Source organism: Puma concolor, chromosome D1 (genome assembly GCF_028749965.1).
Source record: "Puma concolor isolate L17-30 chromosome D1, mPumCon1.1.hap2, whole genome shotgun sequence".
NCBI lineage: Eukaryota > Metazoa > Chordata > Mammalia > Carnivora > Felidae > Puma > Puma concolor.
In genome coordinates this window covers 61,413,479-61,435,218 of record NC_141676.1, presented here as the reverse complement: position 1 = coordinate 61,435,218, position 21,740 = coordinate 61,413,479, and the positions used below count along the sequence as shown (strand labels likewise).

The window sequence follows — 21,740 nt, the reverse complement described above, 5'->3', positions numbered from 1 at the left end:
TATATGATCTACAAATATTTTCTCCTGTGGATTTTCTTTTTGCTTTCTTGCTTTTACTTGCAGTACAAAAGGTTGTAATTTTGCTGTTGTCCAATTTATTTAGTTTTTCTTTTGTTGTTTGGGCTTTTGGTGCCATATATGAAAAATAATTGCCTAGTCCCAGGTCATGAATATCTATACTTAGGTTTTCTTCTAAGTGTTTTATAGTTTTAGCTCTTACATTTAGAGCTAGGTATCATTTTCAATTACTTTTTGCATATGATATGAGGTAGTAGTCCAACTTCATACTTTTTCAGGTGGATAATCAGTTGTCCCAGCACCGCTTGTTGAAAAGACTGTTATTTTCTCATTAAATTGTCTTGGCACTTTGTCAGAATCATTTGACCATAGATATAAGAGTTAATTCCTGGACTCCCAATTGTGTTTCATTGATCTATCTCTCTGTCTCTATGCCAGAATCACACTGTGTTCATTACAACCACTTTGTAGTAAGTTTTGAAATTGGGAAGTTTGAATCTTCCAACTCTGTTCTTCTTTTTCAAGGTTGTACAAGTCTTACACTTCTTTTATTCTTTTTGATGCTATTGTAAATGTAATTAAAAAATTTTTTTCAGCTTTTGGATTGTTCATTGCTCATGTATGGAGATATAATTGATTTTTGTATTGATCTTATATCTTTTGTATTAGTCTTGTATCCTGCAACCTGGTTGCACTCATTTATTAATTTTAATAGTTATGTGTGCATGTGTGTGTGTATGTGTGGACTCCTCAGGATTTTCTATATATAAGATCATGTGACCTCAAATAGACATCATTGTACTTCTTCCTGTCTAATCTGGTTGCATTTATTTATTAATTTATTTACTTATTTATTTATTTTGTCTAATTGCTCTGGCTAGAACCTCTAATACAATGTTAAATAAAGGTGGCAAAAGCAGATATTCTTTTCTTGTCCTGATTTTGGGGAGAAAGCATTCAATTATTTACCAATTTAAGTATGATACTAGGTGTGGGTTTTGTTGTGGATGCCCTTTATCACATTAAGGAAGTTTCCTTCTACTATTGGTTTCTTGAATGTTTTATCATGAAAAGCTGTTAGATTTTGTCAAATGCTTTTTATATGTCAGTAGAGATGATCTTACACTTTCTGTTCTTTACTCTGTTAATATGGTGTATTGACTGATCTTTTTTGGACGTTAAACCAACCTTATGCACCCTGGATCACATCGTGTTTTGTGAGAAGTATTTTTGGGGTACTAACTGGTTATCAAGCCTGTGGAAGTACACACATGACTAAGATGTTTTGGGGCCATTCACTATAGTTTTGGAGACAGAAAAACACGTAGGTTTAAAGTTGAAAACACAGGAATACGATAAAGACAGCATCTTGTGTTGATATGTGATGGACAGTTACCAGCTGAACTCTACAGTGACCTTATTTTCAGGCCATTCAGTTACAGTAGGGTTGGCATAGTGAAACTCTTTTGTCCTCAGGTATGTCCTTTCCCTTCTCCAGGTCTTAGATTCACTGTCTGTACATGGGAAAGTTGGACTCAGTGGTATGTAAGATTCCCTTTAGTTAAATAGCATGTTGTGAAATTACTTGCCTTCTGTGGGGCTTCCTTTACTTAGGTCCTTCTGAAAAGTTTGCTGTTTTGATAAATTCTAAGTGGCTGGGTAGTTAGGTGCCCCTTCTTATTCTGGTTGTGAGTGGAGCAAAGATGCTTTGCTCTGTTTTAGTTGTCCTTAATCACACTCCCATCTCAGATTATTTCTTTTCATATTATTCCACATTCTGGTGAAAGGACATAGCCCTTGAGAAGGGCCATTTCCTTTAGCAACACAAGCTCTGTGAGGGGTAAAGGCTTCTGGAGAGGGATTGGGAGTGTGTTTCAGGCTCACCTGTACATTTAACTAACTGTTAAAATTGGGCACATCAATTCATTCTATTCTTGTTTCCATTGCTCATCTGTCAAATTGAAAAAAGCGTACCACTATTATTACATAACCTTTCAGGGTAGTTATGAAGTATAAATGATAGCCTAGATGCATTTAAAACTGTGTGTACACATTAGTTATTTGCAAAAGGTGGAGTTGCAAATAATATAGCAAAAATAATGTAAATAAAAACCAGTGTAAATATTAATGGTTAATATTAAACCAATGTAAATATTAATATTATTGTTGTAAATAATAATACAAATAATAGCAAAAAGTTACAAATAATATAGCAAAATGTAGCTAAACGATAGGTATGTTTTAAACCCCTACTGTTCATGACACTTTTGGTAGGTACTTTAAACATTATTTCTCCAGCACTTTAAAATAAAAACATTATCGCCATTTGTTAGGTGAGGAAATTCCAGTTCAAAAGGGTTAAATAATCAGGTCAAGGTGGCAGAGTCAGGAATCAAAACTGGATCTAATTCCAGAGTCCACATTCTATTATATGTTGCTGCGGTTGTCTCATTACTTTGATGTTCAGTTTGGTAACTTGCTCAAGATGGTGTTTTCTAGGCTTCTCTACTGAGAAGTTACTCTTTTCTCCTTCATAATTAAATAAGTATTTTGTAGGGAGGTACTATGAAACTATGTAAATATCCTTTTCTGTGCCAAGCTTTCCATATATTTATTTGTATCCATATGGACTCGTGGCTTCCTGTTTTATTCCGTAGGTAGTAAGCTATTGCTATTATTATTTATTTTGATGCTCAAATTCTCCCTGATTTGGCCAGTAGGAGCCCCGGTCAAGTTGGCTTCTGTCTACTTTTGACATGTCCCTGCCATTCTTTGACCACTCCCTTTCTGGCCCAAGAAAATATTCTAGGCTCATCTTGTGCATTCTCAGCCCTAGCCCTGGAATAAACCATTTCACCAAGGAGCTTTTCATTTCTTTTAGTGGTAAGTGGTATTTAGAACCCAAGATCTGGCTGCTAGGTATGCTTGTTTCTGTTGGGCTTATGCTGCTCCCAGGCCCTCACAATAGACTTAGTGAGGAATTGAGGTTCTAACTCCCCATTACAGGCTCTCTCCACTGTATGGATGCTTTCCTTATCCTGTGTGGGCTTCAATACCCTAGACCAGGCTGCTCTGTCATGGAGATTTCTTCTTTTTTTTTCAGCTTGGGTTCTGAAATGCATACCAGGTACCTTCACCCTCATATGGATGCCCTCCTCACTATACTTAGATTCTTATATCCCACACCAGTCCATCTACCTGCGCTGTGCATGGATGCCCTTTTCACTTTGTTTGGGCTTCGGTTCTCCTTACCAGACTGCTTCTCCTCCACCCCTCTCCCCAGTGCAGATTCTCCTCACCCTGTTTAGGCTCTGATCACGATGTTGGCTGCCCTCATCATTTTTTAACTGGGCTATTATAACACAGTAGCTTCCTAACAGTCTTACTGCTTTTAATCTTCCTGTATCTTTCACAGTTCTGCTAGAGTGATCTTTCTAAAATAGAAGTCAAATCATGCCACTGTTCTGTTTTAAAAATTTATAATAGTTCCCCTTGCCTGTAGAGTGAATTCCAAGTTCCTTAGACTGGCATGCAGGGCTCTCCAGAATCTGACCCAAATGTGCCTTTCCTGCCTCGTTTCTTTCTTTTTTTCCCCCTATTTTTTTTAATGTTTATTTGAGAGAGAGAGAGAGAGAGAGAGCGAGCAAGCAAGCAGGGGCGGGACAGAGAGAGAGGGAGACACAGAATCTGAAGCAGGCTCCAGGCTCTGAGCTGTCAGCACAGAGCCTGATGCAGGACTCGAACCCATGAACCGTGAGATCATGACCTGAGCTGAAGTCAGACACTTAATCAACTGAGTCACACAGGTGCCCCTCCTGCCTCTTTTCTTATTAACTCCTCTGTGCACCCTGCACTCCAGCCATGGTCATTGGCCATTCCTTATGTACCTATGCATGTACTCTTCTAAGTTTTTGCCTTTGTCTTCTCCTCTCCTTGGCTTAGCTAACTCTTTTCTTTGGTATATGACAAAATCCCTTTGGATGCTTGTTCAGGTTTCTGGTGTGGACTATCACAGCCTGAGTACAGTATAGTCAAGAGGGCATCTATAAAGGGAAGAGATTGCCTGGTGAAGCCTCTCTGACCTCCATCCATAGTCAAAATCAATCCCTTTTTTTTCCCCCACTTCTGATGAAGTACTTACTTCATTCTTCCTGTTTTCATGATTGACTTTTATCTGTTGCTCCTGATTCATTGGCTGCTCTTTGAATTCACCTAGCACATGGCATGTATCTAGTAGACTCTTAGGGAAAGTCGGTAGAACTTGTTGATGACTTCTGAGTTGTGAGTCTGTTGTTTTTCATCTGAAGTCTTTTTACAGGTCCTGCTGAGGTCCAAGAGGCTCAACTGCATGCAAGCGTTTGGGCTGTGGTACTGCTGGGTCAGATGCCTCCCTGTGTCAGAGCTCATTCTGAGAAAATTAAATATTCACACTGCTCTTCTTTTTTGTGCATTCCAAATATATCCTTTAAAAAAAAATTCTCTACACTCTCATCCCAAATAAAAGACTTTCTGGCTACATGTATATGGGTCTCTATGGCTGCAAATAACGGCAGCTACACAACTCTATCAAAAAAGCCTTCCCCAAATTGTATGAAGGACAGTGTAATGACAACATGTGTCTTTTAACAGCCCGTCTATCATTTAGTCTGTTTTTGGAGAGGCATCTAGGCTGAAGTGTCAGCAAATGAAGGTTAAACTTTCTCAATGACTTACTAATCTGTATTGTTCGGGTGCAGGAAGGGAGAAAAGAAGCGTCACTGGTTAGGTTCCTTGCAGAATATGTGGGTGTCTAGGGAGGAAGAAAACGATAGGGGATTGTATTTTCATAGGTCTCACTGCCAACCCCACTTACTCTAGTTGTCGTCACTGTCTTCTCTTATTCTACTTATTCCTTCCTCTGGGCCTTTGTCCAGGCTTTCTTTTTTCCTTTTTCTTAATTAATTAATTAATTAATTAAGTGAGAGAGAGAGAGAGAGAGAGCGCGCAGGGGAGAGCAGCAGAGGGAGAGAGAATCTTAAGCAGGCTCTACCCTCAGCTTGGAGCCCAAATGGAGGGCTTAATCCCACGACCCTGGGATCATGACCTGAGCCAAAAGAAGAGTCAGACACTGAACCAACTGAGCCACTCAGGTGCCCCCAGACTTCTCTTTTCTAAGTTTGAACTGATTTCAAAGACTAGGCTCTTTTCCATGCTTTATAATCATGATAATGAATGGCAAAAAAAAAAAAAAAAAAAAAAAATTGATTGTTTACTTTGACCTTTCCTGTCAGATTTTTAGTCTAGTTAAAATAATTTCAAAATTGAGGTCAAGGGGCACCTGGGTGGCTCAGTCGGTTGAGTGTCCGACTTTGGCTCAGGTCATGATCTTGTGGTTCGTGGGTTCAAGGCTGGCATCAGCCTCTGTGCTGACACCTTAGAGCCTAGAGCTTGCTTCAGATTCTTTGTCTCCTTCTCTCTCTGCTCCTCCCTACTTTCTCTCTGTCTCTGTCTCTCTCTCTCTGTCTCTCAAAAATAAATAAACATTAAAAATTTTTTTTAAATTGAGGTCAAAACATTTTCTAACATACGTATTCAGTTTTTAGCTCTTACGGAGGCAGGGCACCACAGGGATTGCAGTCAAGCTTACCTACAAGGTACTTGTACTTACCTAAAAGGCTAACTTTTAGTTTGATTTTGTCTGAGAGACAATGTTCCATCTTCCTAGTGGTAATTGAAATTAAAGAAGAAGAAGGCTTTAGTTTCTCTACTGTTGGGGAAGCAGCATGAGAAGCTCTTTAGGATGTGATAGACCTGATTTCTAATTCCAGCTTTAGTATCTACTAGGTTTGCAGTGTTTGGCAAGTGTAAGTTCTCTGTGCCTTATTTTTCTCGTCTGTAAAATGAGGATAATAAAGCCAGTTTTTAGGAGCTGTAAGGATAAATGTGGTTCTTCTAGGCCAGACTCTGATTTTGACTTTGTCACTAACAATGGGAGTCATCACCCTAAGTATTGTCTCTGGCATAGTGTATCATCGCACGCATCTCAAGCCACTTTCCCATCATCTTATGTAATCTTCACAGTATGTTCAGGAAGGGAAAGATAGTGTGATTGTTCTCACTTGAAAAATGGGGAAACTGATGCTCAGAGAAGTGGCCTGTCCAAGGACCAGGACTTAAGAGTCTTAGTTTAGGACTACCTTTGTACACTGACCAGTTCTAGGAGAGAGCATTGTGGTAAAGATTGTCCTGAACTGAAAGTCAAGAACACCCTGATTAATGTCTTTGCTAGGAGAATTTGGGAATATCATCTCAGTTTCTATTTTATTTTATTTTTTTTTAAATTTTTTTTTTCAACGTTTATTTATTTTTGGGACAGAGAGAGACAGAGCATGAACGGGGGAGGGGCAGAGAGAGAGGGAGACACAGAATCGGAACCAGGCTCCAGGCTCCGAGCCATCAGCCCAGAGCCCGACGCGGGGCTCGAACTCACGGACCGCGAGATCGTGACCTGGCTGAAGTCGGACGCTTAACCGACTGCGCCACCCAGGCGCCCCTCAGTTTCTATTTTAAAGCAAATATGCTAACTCTTCTGCCTAACTCGTGTTGGCTTGTTCATTCGGCAGTTACCAAGCCTTTACTGTGCTGTACATTGTGGTAGGCCTGCCCTTCCCTCAAGCTGCTCACACTTCACCGTGGAGAACAGATAATCTGTATCAGTGAGAAGAGCTATAGCAAATGTGTGTGTGTGTGGTGGGGGGGTGGGACTGGCATTGGTAGTGCCAGTGGTCCGGGAGATATGGCTTTGGGACTGGGCTTTGCTTGTGAGGAGAAATCTCACAGGATTTTATGTAAGAATTAAATTGGATAATGAGTATGACTGTGCTTTGTTTATTGTAACGAACTGCATAAATGTTAGAGACTGTCATATCTTACAGGAAGTACTTCTTTTCTAATACCTTACTAACCTAGTGGAACACCACAACAGGAGTCAAAGCTTAATTAACGTGAGAAGAAAGATTTTAGTGGCAACAGAGATTGGAAGCTCATTTAAAAAAAAAATCTGGGGGCACCCGGGTGGGTCAGTTGGTTAAGTGTCTGACTTTGGCTTGGGTCATGATCTCACGGCTTGTGGGTTTAGGCCTGTATCTGGCTCTGTGCTGACAGCTCAGAGCCTGGAGCCTGCTTCGGATTCTGTGTTCCTCTTTTGCTCTGCCCTTCCCTTGCTTATGCTCTGTCTGTCTGTCTGTCTCTCTCTCAAAAATAAATACACATTAAAAAAATTTTTTTAAATCTGTATCTAAAGTGTTTTGAGTCTATGATTTCTTAAAATAGGGATATGCCTATTAAAATGTCTTTTGCTTTGATGACACAATGGACCTTCAGACTGCTTTTGGGTTTGTAAAGAATTTGTTTAATAATCTTAATAATCTTAATCTTAATAATCTTTAATCTTTTTAAAAAAGCTACTTGTGTTGCTGCAGTTTTAAATATTTAAGAGCTATATTTAACAAGCATGTATCCTGGGGTCTAAATGGGAGCAGATTAAGACAGAGAGCAATTGTGTGGCTGGGCCAAAAGATATGTGATACTTTTTTAGATTTGTTTTGATTCAGTAGATATAATTGTTAAGAACTTTGTATGTATGAGGCTTTGATTGGGTCCTGAGGAAACAAATGAATGAAACATTCTCTAACCAAAGGGACTTCTACTAGTCTGGCTGGAGATAGAAGACATCTGTGGTAAATTTTCATGAGGCACTCTAAGATCCTAAAGGATGAAGACCTACTCAAGCCTTGGGCAGGACCACAGCAGAGATGGCAAGTTTGGAGAGGTTAACACCTGAAGGTTAAAAGCTTGCCAGGAAACAAAGGGAGATAATGAGAGATAAGGCTGTTCCGATTAGAGGTAACAGCATGAACAAAGGCATGGAGGCTTAGAGTAGTACCTGCTACTTAAAGCACTCAATAAATAAGAGATAAATTCCTTAGAATTCAATGCTGGATATTGGAATTGATAAGACTTTGTTTTGTCCTTTTTTGGGGGAGATGGTAAGAGTATTTTTAGTTTGTTAGGGTTAGTGACAATGTGTAAGACGGAGTACTTTTTTTAATTTGTATTTTTGCTCTGCCACTTTTACAAAATTGGTGTATGATGGACGTAGAACATTATATTAGTTTCAGGTGTACAACATAATGATTCAGTATTTGTATACGTTGTGAAATGTTCACATTGTCTGTTAACATCTGTCACCATAGTTACAATATTTTTCTTTCCTTTTTCTTGTGATGAGGACTTTTAATATTCACTCTCTTAGCAACTTTCAAATATGTAATACAGTATATTTTACCATAATCACCATGGTAAAATCACCATGTAATGTTGTACATTACATCCCCAAGACTTACTTATTTTATAGCTGGAAGTTTGTGCCTTTTGACTCCCCTCACCTGTTTCACCAACCCTCTCCCCTGCCCACCTGGCAACCACCAATCTGTTCTATGTGTTTATCTATGAGATTTTTTTTTTTTTTTTTAGATTCCACATATAAGTGAGATCATACGTATTTGTTTTTCTCTGACGTTTCACTTAGCATAATGTTGAGGTCTATCCATGTTGTTGCAAATGCTAAGATTTCATCTTTTTTATGGTTGAATAGTATTCTGTTGTATGTATAGATCACATTTTCTTTAACCATTCATCCATCAATTGATACTTAGATTGTTTCTATATCTTGGCTATTGTAAATAGTGCTTCATCATGCATATATCTTTTTAAATTCACGTTTCTTTGGATAAATACCAGAAGTGGAATTGCTAGACCATATAGTAGTTCTATTTTGTTTTTTTTAACTTTAAAAAAATGTTTTATTTACAGGGGCAGCTGGGTGGCTCAGTTGGTTAAGCCTCCGACTTCGGCTCAGGTCATGACCTCGTGGTCCGTGGGTTTGAGCCCTGTGTCCGGCTCTGTGCTGATAGCTTGGAGCCTGGAACTGGCTTTGGATTATAAATAAATATAAAATAATTTTTTAAAAAATGTTTTATTTATCTTTGAGAGAGAGAGACAGAGCATAAGCAGGGAAGAGGCAGAGAGAGAGGGAGACAGAATCCGAAGCAGACTCCAGGCTCCGAGCTGTCAGCACAGAGCACGTCACGGGGTTTGAACCCACAGACTGCGAGATTGTGACCTGAGCCAACGTTGGACACTTAACCGACTGAGCCACCCAGGCTCCCCTATTTTCAGTTTTTTGAAGAATATTCATTCACTATGTTTTCCATAGTGGCTGTACCAATTTACATGCCCACCAGCAATGGACAAGGGCTCCCTTTTCTCCACATCCCAGCAACGCTTGTTATATTTTATCTTTCTGATAACAGCCATTCTAACAGGTGTGAGGTGATATCTCACTGTGATTTTGATTTGCATTTCCCTCACATTTAGGGATGATAGGCTGTATTTTTAAAAAACTATTTACGTATGGGAAGAAAAAGTACAAGGAACAGATAAGTGAATGGGTATCATTTGTTTTTACTGCATAGCATTTGGTGTTCCCCAACTTATGAGTCTTCTTGGGGGCAAAGATGCTATCCCCTAAAAGTGCTAAAAATGTATCTTATCTTAGATAGTTGCTTTTCAAATTGCTCCGCTTCTAGAGCAGTGACCTAGCTTTCACCAAAACTGCACTTGGATTTAGGATTTAATGACATGAGAGAAAAAGTAATGGGGAACTAACTTTCTGTCTTTGGTGGCAGAAGCAGTAGCATCGGCCTGCAAGTTTGAGTCTCTGGCATTGAAGTGGCATTGATGCTGGTGGCTCTTCAACTGAGGTTGAATTCTCACACTGCCAGAAGTGGCAGAGCTACCCATTCTAGCATCTGATGATCAGAAGTAATGGTAGTCATTTCTACTGACCGGGTTGTCAGTGTGGCTTTGGGCTTTGTGTTGGATTTGATGTAGAGGCAATAGAAAAAGTGAAGTCAAGGCCAAATCTAAATTTTGGCTAACTAACTGAAAGGGTTGAGTTGCTATTTACTGAGAGGGGGACGACTGAAGCAGGAACAGATTTTGGATCTCTTAAGTCCCACTGTCAGTGACACAGCTTTGTCTTTTCTTATATTTAAAAATGCTTTGCTTCTAAGATGTAGGTCTCCTAATGTTTGCATCCCTTATGACTAGCACTGTGTCTGGCATGTAGAACATATTCAGTAAGTAGTGAATGAATGATGAGATTATTTGCTCTTTTCTTGAATTATCAGACTATTTACTATTGTCTAAACAGAGTGAATGCTTTTTCCTCCTTTGAGTCTTTGCTTTTGTGGTTCCCTCAAGGGAATTCTCTACCCTTATCCCCAATCTCAATACCTCTATCTATAAAAATTCTGCTTCTTCAATATCCAGCCCAAATGCTATCTCCTCCATTGCTTCTTTCTTTTCTTGCAGTATTTTTGTAAGCTGTTATTTTTATTTTTAATTTTTTAAGTTTATTTATTTATTTTGAGAGAGAGAGAGGGAGAGAGAGCACATGAGTGGGGTAGGGGCAGAGAGAAGGAGAGAGAATTCCAAGTAGGCTCCATGGTGACACGGTGCTGAACCCAATACGGGGCTCAAACTTACCAACCATGAGATCATGGCTTGAGCCAAAATCAAGAGTCTACACTTAGCCGATTGAGTCACCCAGGCATCTCTATTTATTTTATACTGTACCTCATTTCATGGTACTTAATAGGCAACTGGCCTTGCCATCTAATTACAAGAAAGAATAGTATGTTCGATGACTACTTTATAAGCAAAGTCATCATTATTGCCTGATTTCCTCCTACATTTAACTGGTGATATGGGAAAATTGTAATTTTCAATCAGTAAATGCGTTGTTCTTAAAATTATTTGTGGTTGCAAAATAATCAAATAAAAACAATCTTTCTTTTTCCTATGGGCTGTATAATCACTATACATAAGCCATTAGTTAGGTTGAAACCTGTAGTGTCTAAAGAAAATTTGCTAATTATTACCAATCATTAGCCTTTATATAGTGTTACCGAGGGTCATAAACTCATATGTGTATACAAGCCAGGTAAGTGACCTAAAAGGGCCTGGTCAGGCCTAAGGTGATTACATGGATAAAACATTACTGGTCAAGGTCCATGACTCAGAAGAATAACTTATGAATTATTTACTTTGTGAACCAAAGGACTATATAAATGTAAGGAGTAATTGCACCTAAAACAAGTTAACTGCCAACTTGTGTAAACTTGTGCAAATTATTTTTTATCTCTAAGATTTAATTTCTCTCTCTGAATGTACAGTTTTGGCTTTAAAGTCCCTTCTACCTCATTTGAGTCTGCTTTTTTATTTCTTTAGCTTATAGTTTCTTCCTTAATCATAAGTTTGATTGGTTATTAGCCCTCAGTAATAAAGCTTCCTTCATTATTAGCCCTCAGTAATAAATAGAATTCTGGCTTCTTACCAGTATGCCTTATTTTCATGAGTCTTATGTTTTATCAGAGGGAGCCAAGTTTAGCCAAGCTTCCTATAGTAGCACCCACCATTGAAAGAAGCACCTAGCTGGCTGGCTGGCTGGCTAGGAGTGAACCAGCTAGTCAACCTTCTATAACTGAATCAGCACCTGGTTTTTGAGAACTGAAATCTACAATAGAAAATGCCTAAATTTGATCTTTCCTGCTGAAAATATTAGTGGGCCTGCTTTATATTATATGATAATGTTGTTTCTTCTACCTTATCTAGTTTATTTTGTTTATTCAGTTTTCTAGTGTGGGACTTTTCATTTTATATATGCTTGCCTCCACTATTAGTGGTGATTAGTGGAGACATAGGCCATTTCTAAGTTGTCTTTAATCCCTGAAGCCTACTATAGGCAAGGACACATGGTAGATGTTTGATAAATTTTTGAAGAGATAGAATACTTATTAGATTTACAGGTGATAAAGACTGGAAGGGAAAACTATTCTAGATGGCAGAGAGAGTGAGAGAGAGAGAGAGAGTGCAAGTGAGCAAGTGAGCTTGCAAAGATGGGTTGAAGCCAACAAGATGGAATTTAAGGAGGATGACAGAGAAGTTCTACATTTTAAGTCTCAAAGAAATAGCAACATATGGGCAGGCTGGAGAAGACCTAGCATGATGCTATTCTTATAGAAATGGTGGTTTTGGCTGCCTAAGCTCAATGTCAGCAAAGACATTGCAGTGGCTAAAAACTAATGCAGCTTCAGACTAAATTATTGGAGGTAAGTAGAGTTAAAGGAGGTGATAGTCCAACAATGTTCTGAAGGGGACAGACTGCACTTAGAGTATCATGTTTATGCATAGTGGAAGATGTCCTAGATCACCACTACTCAAAGTAGAGTCTGACCTGTTCTCCGTCTACAATGAGATAAGCATAAAAATTGAGAGTGTTAAAAATTTTTATAGCCATTTGACAGAGTAATTTTATGTTTAATGAATCTACTAAAAAAGAAAATGAGCTTTGTCTTGTATGTCCTTTATATTGCTTGAAACTTTTACTTTTTATTTTATTTTAATACATTTTATTTTTAGATAAGTTTTAAGGCTTACAGAAAAATTGATCAGAAAGTACAAAGAGCTCCTATGTACTCTCTTTCTACCACTCTCCCTTGCACTTTGTCAGTGGTCAACATCTTGCAGTGTTGTGAATTAGGTACAATTGATGAACCAATATTGACACATTATTACTAACTAAAGTCCATAGTTTATATTAGGGTACACTCTTTGTGCTGTACAGTTTTGTGGGTTTTGACAAGTGCATAATATCATGTATCCTATCCACCATTACAATATCATATAGAATAGTTTCACTGTGTTAAAAGTGCCCAGTGTTCCACCTGCTAATCCTTACCCCAATCCCCTTCTAAACCCCTGGCAGCCACGGATATTTTTGCTGCTTTTATAGTTTTGCATTTTCCAAGAATATCATGCTTTTCAGCCTAGCTTTATACTTGACACTCTTTCACTTCAGGTTTTTCTGTGTCTTTTTGAGGTTTGAAAGTTCATTTCTTTTTATTGTTGAATAATACACCGTTGTATGGATGTTTGTTTACCCATTGATCTATTGAAGGGTATCTTAGTTGCTTCGAAACTTTGACAATTAAGAATATGGCTGTAATAAATATTTGTGGACAAGGTTTTGTGTGGACATAAATTTTCAACACACTTGGATAAATTCCTAGGAGTGCAATTGCCAATTGTATGGTAAGCCTATACTGTATTTAGCTTGATAAGAAACTGCCAAACTGTCTCCCAAAGTGGCTGTTCCATTTTGCATTCCCATCAGCAGTGAATGAGAATCCTTGTTGCTGTATATACTCACCCACATTTGGTGTTATCAGTGTTTTGGGTTTTAGCCATTCCAATAGGTATGTAGTTGCACCTCATTATTGTCCCTAATGACATATGATGCTGATTGTCTCTTCATATTCTCTGTATCTTCTTTGTTGGGGTGTCCAGATTATTTTATCCATTTTTTTTGATTGGGTTGTTTTCTTGCTGTTGTGTTTTAAGAGTTCTTTGTACATTTTGGATACAAGTTCTTTATCAGATATGTGTTTTGCCGATATTTTTTCAGTCTATGGCTTGTCTTTCCATTTTCTTAATGGGTATCTTTTGCAGAAGTTGTACATTTTAATAAAGTTCAATTTACCAACTTTTTATTTTATGGATCGTGATTTTGCTGTTGTATCTGAAAAGTCATAACCAAACTCTTTTTATTTTTATTTATTAGAGAGAGAGAGAGAGAGGGTGCAAGTGAATGAGGGGCAGAGAGATAGAATATCCCATTATGGGCAGAGAAACAGAGGGAGGAAAAGAGAGAGAGAGAGAGAGAGAAGTGATGCTCACCTGGGACTCACGTTTTTACCCGAAGCAGGGCTGGAGCCAAGCAGGGCTCGAGCTCACCCAAAGTGGGGCTCGTGCTCACCTGATGTGGGACTCGAACTCACCAACTGTGAGATCATGACCTGAGCCGAAGTCAGATGCTTAATGACTGAGCCATCCAGGTGCCCTTCAGTGTATATTTTTAAAGTTTCCCAGGTAATTTTGATGCAAAAGGAGAGTTGAAAACCATCATATTAAAACCGTAAACCAGAAAGGTTGGTCCTGTTTACTGATGTTTCTATCCCTGGTGGCTTATACAAGATCTTAAGTAGTTATTGAATGAACAGGTGATGAATAGAACATGGGAGTATTTATCCTGGAGAAGAGAAGTGCGGGGACTTGATAGATTACCATAACATATATCTGAAAGCCTTTAATATTTGCTCTGAAGGATGTTTTCCAGGAGGCAGAATTGGAAGTTTACAGAGAGGCACCTGGCTGAATGTTAGGAAGCATTGTCTAATAGTGCTGTTTTCAAGGAAGCTGTCTGTTCCTACATGTATTTCAGCAGAACTTAGAAAACCATCTGTAAGAGGGGGGATGCTACATGGGGTGGAAAGTTGGGTAAGATCAGGTTATGATTATTGATCATTACTTTGAAAAACTATGTCCAAAGCAGAAGACTGTTCCTGACTTTCATCAACTCTGTATAAGTTGATACAAGGGTATGGGGTTAAAGGAGCATCCTAAAACAACTTTGAAGCTGAGTTCTCATAGTGTCGTAGGTCCCCCAGCCGGTGTTACTGACCAATTCTCTATAATGTGGGTGTCTTCAAGAAATTCCCTATCTCCTCCATCAAATTTGGGACTTCTGGTAAGTGGACTAGTATGGGTGCTCAGGGTCTGGGAAAGATGGAAGATACTTAACATAAGAGCTCTTTCTGTCCTCATGGAATTCTTCCCTTACATCCTTCTGCAGTTAAATAATTTGGCCACATTGAATGGAGGTGTAGACATCTGACAAGGAAAATGGATAAATACCATAAAATTTCTGTCTAGCATCCTTAAATTATTGATCAGGCATAATGCTGGTTATCTGCTCTTTGCTAGGCAGTAGGGACAGGGGTTATGGCAGTTGATCTAAAGATGACTAACATGGCAGAGAGAAGTAAAGCATAGGCTTAGGAGTCAGGCCACAGTTGGGACAACTCAGCCGTTTTCTGGCTGTGTGGTCTTGGGGAAGTCACTCTCCTCTCTCATCCATCACATTCTATTTTCACTAAGTTCTGCTGCAGCTTCTTCAAGCTGTATGCTTAGAATATGCTTGTTTTGTTTCAGCTCGTCTTCCAATATATTAGTCAAAATCATTATTATCTTCTCTTGCCTGGAGTTCTGAAAGAACCTACTAACTTGTTTTCTTGTTTCTATCATCCTCCCCTTTATTCTCCATTCAGCAATCAGTGATCTGTTAAAGATGTAAATTAGATCTCATTATTCTGCTTAAAATCATCCAAAGTCTTCTGATCGTTAAAACGGAACAAAACGCGAACTCCTAGTTGTGACCTGGAAGAGACCTTGCATAATCTGACTCCTGCCATATATCTCAAGAGCAGGGTGTAGAGGGGGGTAGTTAGCGGCATAATATTACCTCTTAGGGAGCATTTGGAAATGTATGAAGGCTTTTTTGTTTGTTTAATGTTAAATGATTGAGGGGGCACTGGTGGGGTTTAGGGGGTCTGGGCCAGGGTTAATGAATGTCCTGTAATGTGTTGCTCAGCTTAGGGCTCATTACAATGCCTGATTCACAATATGTGCTTAAGAAATACCTATTGTATGAAACCACGTTCTTCCTGGACCTCAGTTTTGACATGTGATTTGGCAGAGTGCCTACTTCATCGGGTTGTGGTGAGACAGACAAAACATTTTGTTTTTTTTAGAAATTCTTTTTAATGTTTATTTTTTGAGACAGTGAGTGGGGGAGGGACACACACACACACACACACACACACACACACACACACACACACACAGAATCTGAGGCAGGCTCCAAGATCCCAGCTGTCAGCACAGAGCCGGTTGAGGGGCTTGAACTCACAGACTACTGGATCATGACCTGAGTCACAGTACAACGCTTAACCGACTGAGCCACCCAGGTGCCCCTACACAAAACGTTTTGTAAAGCGTCTGGTACACAATAGCACTTAATAAATGGTAGCTGCCGCTGAGCTTTCTTTGCTTAGAAGCAGCTGTAAGTGCCCACCTAGTTTCCCCTCGGGCATTAGAATTAGAACCTGACACCTTGGTGGTATAGAGGGGTGGGTGCATCTCTTTCCCTGAAGGCTGATCTGATAAAATACCTGGTTTGACCTGAAGTGCCCTTGAGTCCTTGTACAGATGCAGAAACTAAGGTACAGAGCGGGTCTGGTTCTCTTCCTTGACTCTGGGGCTCACCCAGGACTCTGACAGGCCCTGGAAAGCCTAGCCCCAGCGAGAAATTACCTCCTGCTAGGTAGCGGGACTAGGTGGGGGAGAATAGCTGAGAGGGTGGTAAGGTAGCAGTCTCCCCGCCCTCAGAGCTTCTTCGGGGGAGGGGGAGGGAGAAGCGCCGTTTACTCCCGCCTCCTTCCCTCCCTTCTTCCCCCGCCCCTTCTGCTTCACCAACCCCGAAGCTGCGCCTTCGCTGAGCCCTGCGAGGGCGGGAGCGTGCTGCAACCGAGAGCGGGAGCTGGGGCGGCTGAGCTGCTGGGAGCTCGGCCCCAGCTGAGTACAGCGGCGCGGGTGGAGCCAGGGCGTTGTGCCGTTAGCTGGGCGGGAGAGGTGCGGCTCTGCGACAAAAACAGTAGCCAGAGATGCCGGGGCCAGCTCCCCCCACCAGGTAATGCTGGCCCACCCTGGGGCACGCCCAGCTGGGCACTGCTGGGAGGGGGAGGGGTCTCCATTGGCTTCCGGGGAGTGGTGCCGCACAGACCGGTGGGTTTAGGGTCTCTTAAGGAAAGAGACTCTAAGTGAAAGAAAGGGCTGAGGGCGGAACCCTCAGATGAGCCGGCCTAGGGCTAGGCCAGCACCTGGAATCAGCTCTGGCTAGGAAAGGTTGGGAAGGGGAAGCTGGTTTGGGGGAACTGCTGTGCCTCAGGAGCCGTTCTCTTTTGCTAACACCCTCTCTTTGGTGGTTTGGGTGGTGCTTTCTTCTACCTTGGCTTAGGTGCTGGCCTGCTGGGACCCTGGGGGTTTTCTCTTGGGTGCTGGGGAGGGCCGTTATAGTATAAGTGACCTGTTAAGAGGTGGAGTAAACCGGGAGATAGGAGACTCAGGCTGGTCCTGTTCTGGTAGCCTCTGTGGGCCTCAGTTTCCTTATCTATGCAGTGAAGAGCTTGATGTTCTTTTTGTAACTCTGGCTTTCCTAGATGTAACTGCCTTTTGGAAAAGTAAGCTGGTTAAACCCTAGAATGGGCTGCAGAGATGTCCCCTTCAATCCTGTAGAAGACAGGGGAACTTGAGAGCAGGCCTTTGTATCCTGTCCTCCAGCCAGCCTTTTGGGTGACATCTTGCTGGTCTGCTGAGGACCCAGAGACTTCATGGGCAAGGCAGAGGCTGATTATTTTAGTGTTGAGTGTAGGTATGTTGGATGTAGGGAGGTGGGGTTGGAAAGAAACAGGTCAAGGCATGTTAATGGTTTTTCTGTGAACTGGCCAGAGATTTGATACTTGAGTGTAAAGCTGCTTTAAAGTAGGCTATCTTCGGGGTGCCTAGGTGGCTCAGTCAGTGGAGTGTCTGACTCTTGATTTCAGCTCAGGTTGTGATCCCAGGGTCATGGAATCGAGCTCCGCATGGGGCTCAGTGCTGAGCCTGGAGCCTGCTTGAGATTCTCTCTCTCCCTCTATCCCTCTCCCCAGCTTGCTTGCATGCTCTCTCTCATTCTCTCTAAAAAAATAAAATAAAATGTTAAAAAAAAAATAAACTAGGCTATCTTTTCTGGAGCCCCCTCCTTACTCAGCCTAGTTAATGACAGACCTTGGGGGCTGTGCAATGTCTTACTCTGTATAATTCTTTCCTTCTTAATCATCTGGGACCAAGAAACACTAGGCCTGATACTAACTTACCTGGATGATTTTGATCCCCTACCTCCCCCCAGTTTTTCTGTGACACTGCCTCCTTGTCTTCCTCGCCCCATTTTTCTATTTCCTACTCCTGTTCATTTTTCCTTCCCCTGTTTTTTCTCCTGCCCTCCATTTTCTTTCTTCTTCTTGCTCTCCTCATACTTCCCTCTCTTGGGTCCTTCTCTTCTTGGTTAGGCTTTCTTCTCTTTTCCTTTTAGAACTGTTGGTTAAACTTTCTCATTATTGATAAACCTACTGGTTTGTATGGACCTTTTTGTGGTGTTTGAGCTCCAAATGCTCTCCGTTTCCTACCTAATTCCCTTACTTTGAGCTTTCATCTACAAATTCTGTGCCAGTCTCTCTCCTTACTTCATCTGTGCCTTGCTTTGGGTTTGCCAATAAGCAATCTTTCTTCCAGGATTTGACCCCTACCTCCTTCCCAGAGGGGAGGGGGCAGCATAGGGAGTAAGCAAGATGGAAAATGGACAGCTTGAAGACTAGAGTGGGAGTAGAGCAAGGTGTCCAGTAAGGCTGGGCCCAGACTCTCTTTTGTGAGACAAGTGACTGGGAGAGGAAGAAAGGCTCTGTGGCAGCTTTCATTGTTGACCTGGAGGAAAAGAGGTGGACTTGTGAGCCAAGGGAAGAAGAGGGGATAGCAGGGATGGGGTAGAGGGAGGAGGGTGGGGTACTGGAGAGAAGAACAATGGTCTTTTGAAGAAGAAGGTGGACTGGAAAAGTTAGGGGTTATTTGGGGGTTGAGGTAGGTATGGTGGGAAAGACTATAGTCTGGGAAAGAGGACCATATAGTTTAATTTCTTTCCCTCCGAAGGCCGGCTTTTTGGACTGTCTTGTTTCTCCTCAACAAACTCTTCTTGAGCAGTGTCCTCAAAGTAGGAAAGGTGAGAGAGGAAGCAGAGATAAGAAGACAAGGTTGCTATTTTCCTGGCACTCCCTGGGTAGACTATAATGTGGAATGCATATGTATACAAAAAACTTTGAACATGACATCTATCATCACACATTCTCTGGATCATCTATTCAGTGTTAGTTGTGGTGCCAGGTGCTGGGGATACAAAGATGGAAATTGGACTAAGTTGCTACCTTCCATTGCAGGTCAAGGAGTATGGGTGTCTATAACCTCATGTGATAAGTATATGTGACAGAAGCACAAGGGGCTCTGATAACACAGAGGGAGGGAACTTTTTATTCAGCAAGTCAGTGGCAGAGATTGGACCTAAATTCAAGTCTTCTCTAAAGGTGGTATCTGTTCTTTTATGCCATGTTGTCTTCAGACCCTGTGTATGCAGTGTACAAAGAGTGTTCTTACATTTTCTTTTCTGGGGCTGGACTCAAGGTACTACTGAAATGAAAACAGAGCAGTTCCACGTGGTAGGTCACTGTGCCATGGCCAAACGCTCATTACCTTGGAAGGGAAACTGACATGGTCCCTGTTAATTTCTTCTGGCTCTAGGCCACTTGGGTAAGCTTCCTCTATGAGTCATTTGCTGTCTTCACCCCTTTCGCACCCCTCTATTTTCTTAAATTCAATTTCTGGTGGGCTTTAGAGGCCAGAGACCTGATAGAGCTAGGCTAGGCATTTCACTTCCATTGGCCTCTGTAAAATAGGGATTTAACACCTCATGGGGTTGGTGAAGATCAAATGAAATAATGAATGTGTGAAACTAATTTGTAAACTGTGAACTGATCTACAGATGTTACTGTGGTTATTTGTGAATGTATTTTCACCATGAAAAATGCTTAGATGCTATAGCATGAAAGAAATGCCTAGGGTTGCTCACTGACTATTTTAAAACTGAGCCTTGGGGCGCCTGGGTGGCGCAGTCGGTTAAGCGTCCGACTTCAACCAGGTCATGATCTCACGGTCCGTGAGTTCGAGCCCCGCGTCGGGCTCTGGGCTAATGGCTCAGAGCCTGGAGCCTGTTTCCGATTCTGTGTCTCCCTCTCTCTCTGCCCCTCGCCCGTTCATGCTCTGTCTCTCTCTGTCCCAAAAATAAATAAACGTTAAAAAAAAAAAAAAAAATTTAAAAAAAAAAACAACTGAGCCTCAATCTTTTTTTTTTTTTTAATGTTTTATTTATTTTTGAGAGGGAGGGAGGGAGAGAGAGAGAGAGAGAGAGAGAATGAATGAGAGAGGATGAGCAGGGGATGGGCAGAGAGAGAGGGAGACACAGAAAGCAGGCTCCAAGCTCTGAGTTGTCAGCACAGAGATGGGCACAGGGCTTGAACTCGTGAACCGCAAGATCATGACCTGAGCCAAAGTCGGGTGCTTAACCAACTGAGCCACCCAGGCACCCCTCAATCTTTTTTTTTAAGGTTATTTATTTATTTTGAGAGAGAGAGAGAGCTAGCACGAGTAGGGGAACAGCAGAGAGAGAGGGAGAGAATCCCAGGCTGTCTGCACAGAGCCTGATGCGGGGCTCAATCTCACACGAATTGTGAGATTATGATCTGAGCCGAAATCAAGAGTCTGACAAGTAACGGTAACCTACTGAGCTACCCAGGTGCCATGAGTCTCAATCTTTAATAACAAAGGAAAAGGAGGGAGTTAGAATGAGGAGGATTTAGAGACTGACTGGTAATTGAACCCCATGCTAAAAACTGAAGTCAAGAGGTATAGTGATTTCTTTTATGTCAAACAAATAGTAGGTGGCAAGTATAAAATATATTATTTTTGGTGATGCCTTGTGATACAGGAAAAAAAAAAAAAGGAAGAGTAAAGAAAAGAAAGAAAGGAAGGTGGGGGGATTGAAAAGCAGACTGACCTCAGTTCAAATTTTGGTTCCACTACCTACTAACTACTTGGTTTTTAATCTCTCTAAGCTTCATATATAAAATTGAATATATTTATACCTACCTTGAAGAGTTACTATAAAGCTTGAACATAATTATATAAAAAAGAAAAAAGTGTATAGTAGGCACTGAATAACTATGCTTGCAAAAATAAACTCTTAAGTTGTCTTCTTAAGAAAGCCTTCCTTGGGCACCTGTTGGGATGAGCACTGGGTGTTGTATGGAAACCAATTTGACAATAAATTTCATATTAAAAAAAAAGCCTTCCTTGACTCCAAGGCTATTAAGGGCCCTTCTTTGGGATTCATGAAGCACTCATGTTCTTCCTCTCACTACTGACAGTGGCACTTACCATGTCATGTCATACTGTCATTGCGGTTTATGTATCTGCCTATCCTATTAGTATGTGACTATTTGGAGGGTAGAGACAGGCTCTAGTAAATCTTGGTGTCTACTTTTGCTGAGCCCTATTTAGTTGCTAAGTATATATTAGTAAACACAAAAGACTTAGTTGCTCCTTTGTGAAGCTTTCTGTTTATTGATGGAGATGTATAATAAATAAGCAAATACAATTAAAATTTATCATAGATGCTGTGAATACCAAGAGTTTCATTTATTCATGTTAGGTTTAGGTACTTATGAGAAATACAGGTGGAATTGTCTAACAGATGGTTACTAATCTGAAAGAGAGCTTTTGGGCTAAAGATAGAAACTTGGATAACATCAACATATAGGTAATATGTAAAGCCATACATAGAGATACATGTATGCCATACATCTAGATGAGATCATCTAGATGAGAATGTAACATATGAAGAAAGGAGGTTTCTAACCTTGGACATGTCGAGGATAGCTAGGAAGAGTCTGCAAAGGAGATAGGAGTACACAAAAAGAAGGAGAAGCAGGTGAATGCTGCAGAGATATTGAGTAAGGTCAAGACAGAATAGTAACCATTTGATTTGGCAACATGGAGATGATTGGTAATCTTGACTACTT

General features: G+C 40.8%; 1 protein-coding gene and 1 pseudogene across 4 annotated transcripts in view; one reads left to right on the top strand and one right to left on the bottom strand.

The window, feature by feature from the left end:
- The window catches only part of LOC112865760 (small ribosomal subunit protein eS10-like), a 47,600-nt pseudogene extending 29,593 nt beyond the window's left edge, over positions 1-18,007 (bottom strand).
- Positions 1-21,740, top strand: part of PAK1 (p21 (RAC1) activated kinase 1) — a 158,033-nt gene that overhangs the window by 53,348 nt on the left and 82,945 nt on the right. Inside the window, exon 1 of one of the 4 annotated variants that reach the window (XM_086678390.1) lies at positions 16,510-16,711. The exons of 2 other annotated variants lie outside the window; for them this stretch is intronic. The gene's annotated coding sequence lies outside the window, so the exon portion shown is untranslated. Of the gene's footprint in view, positions 1-16,509; positions 16,712-21,740 lie in introns of those variants that run through there. One more of the 4 variants, XM_025928974.2, reaches the window with a different exon arrangement.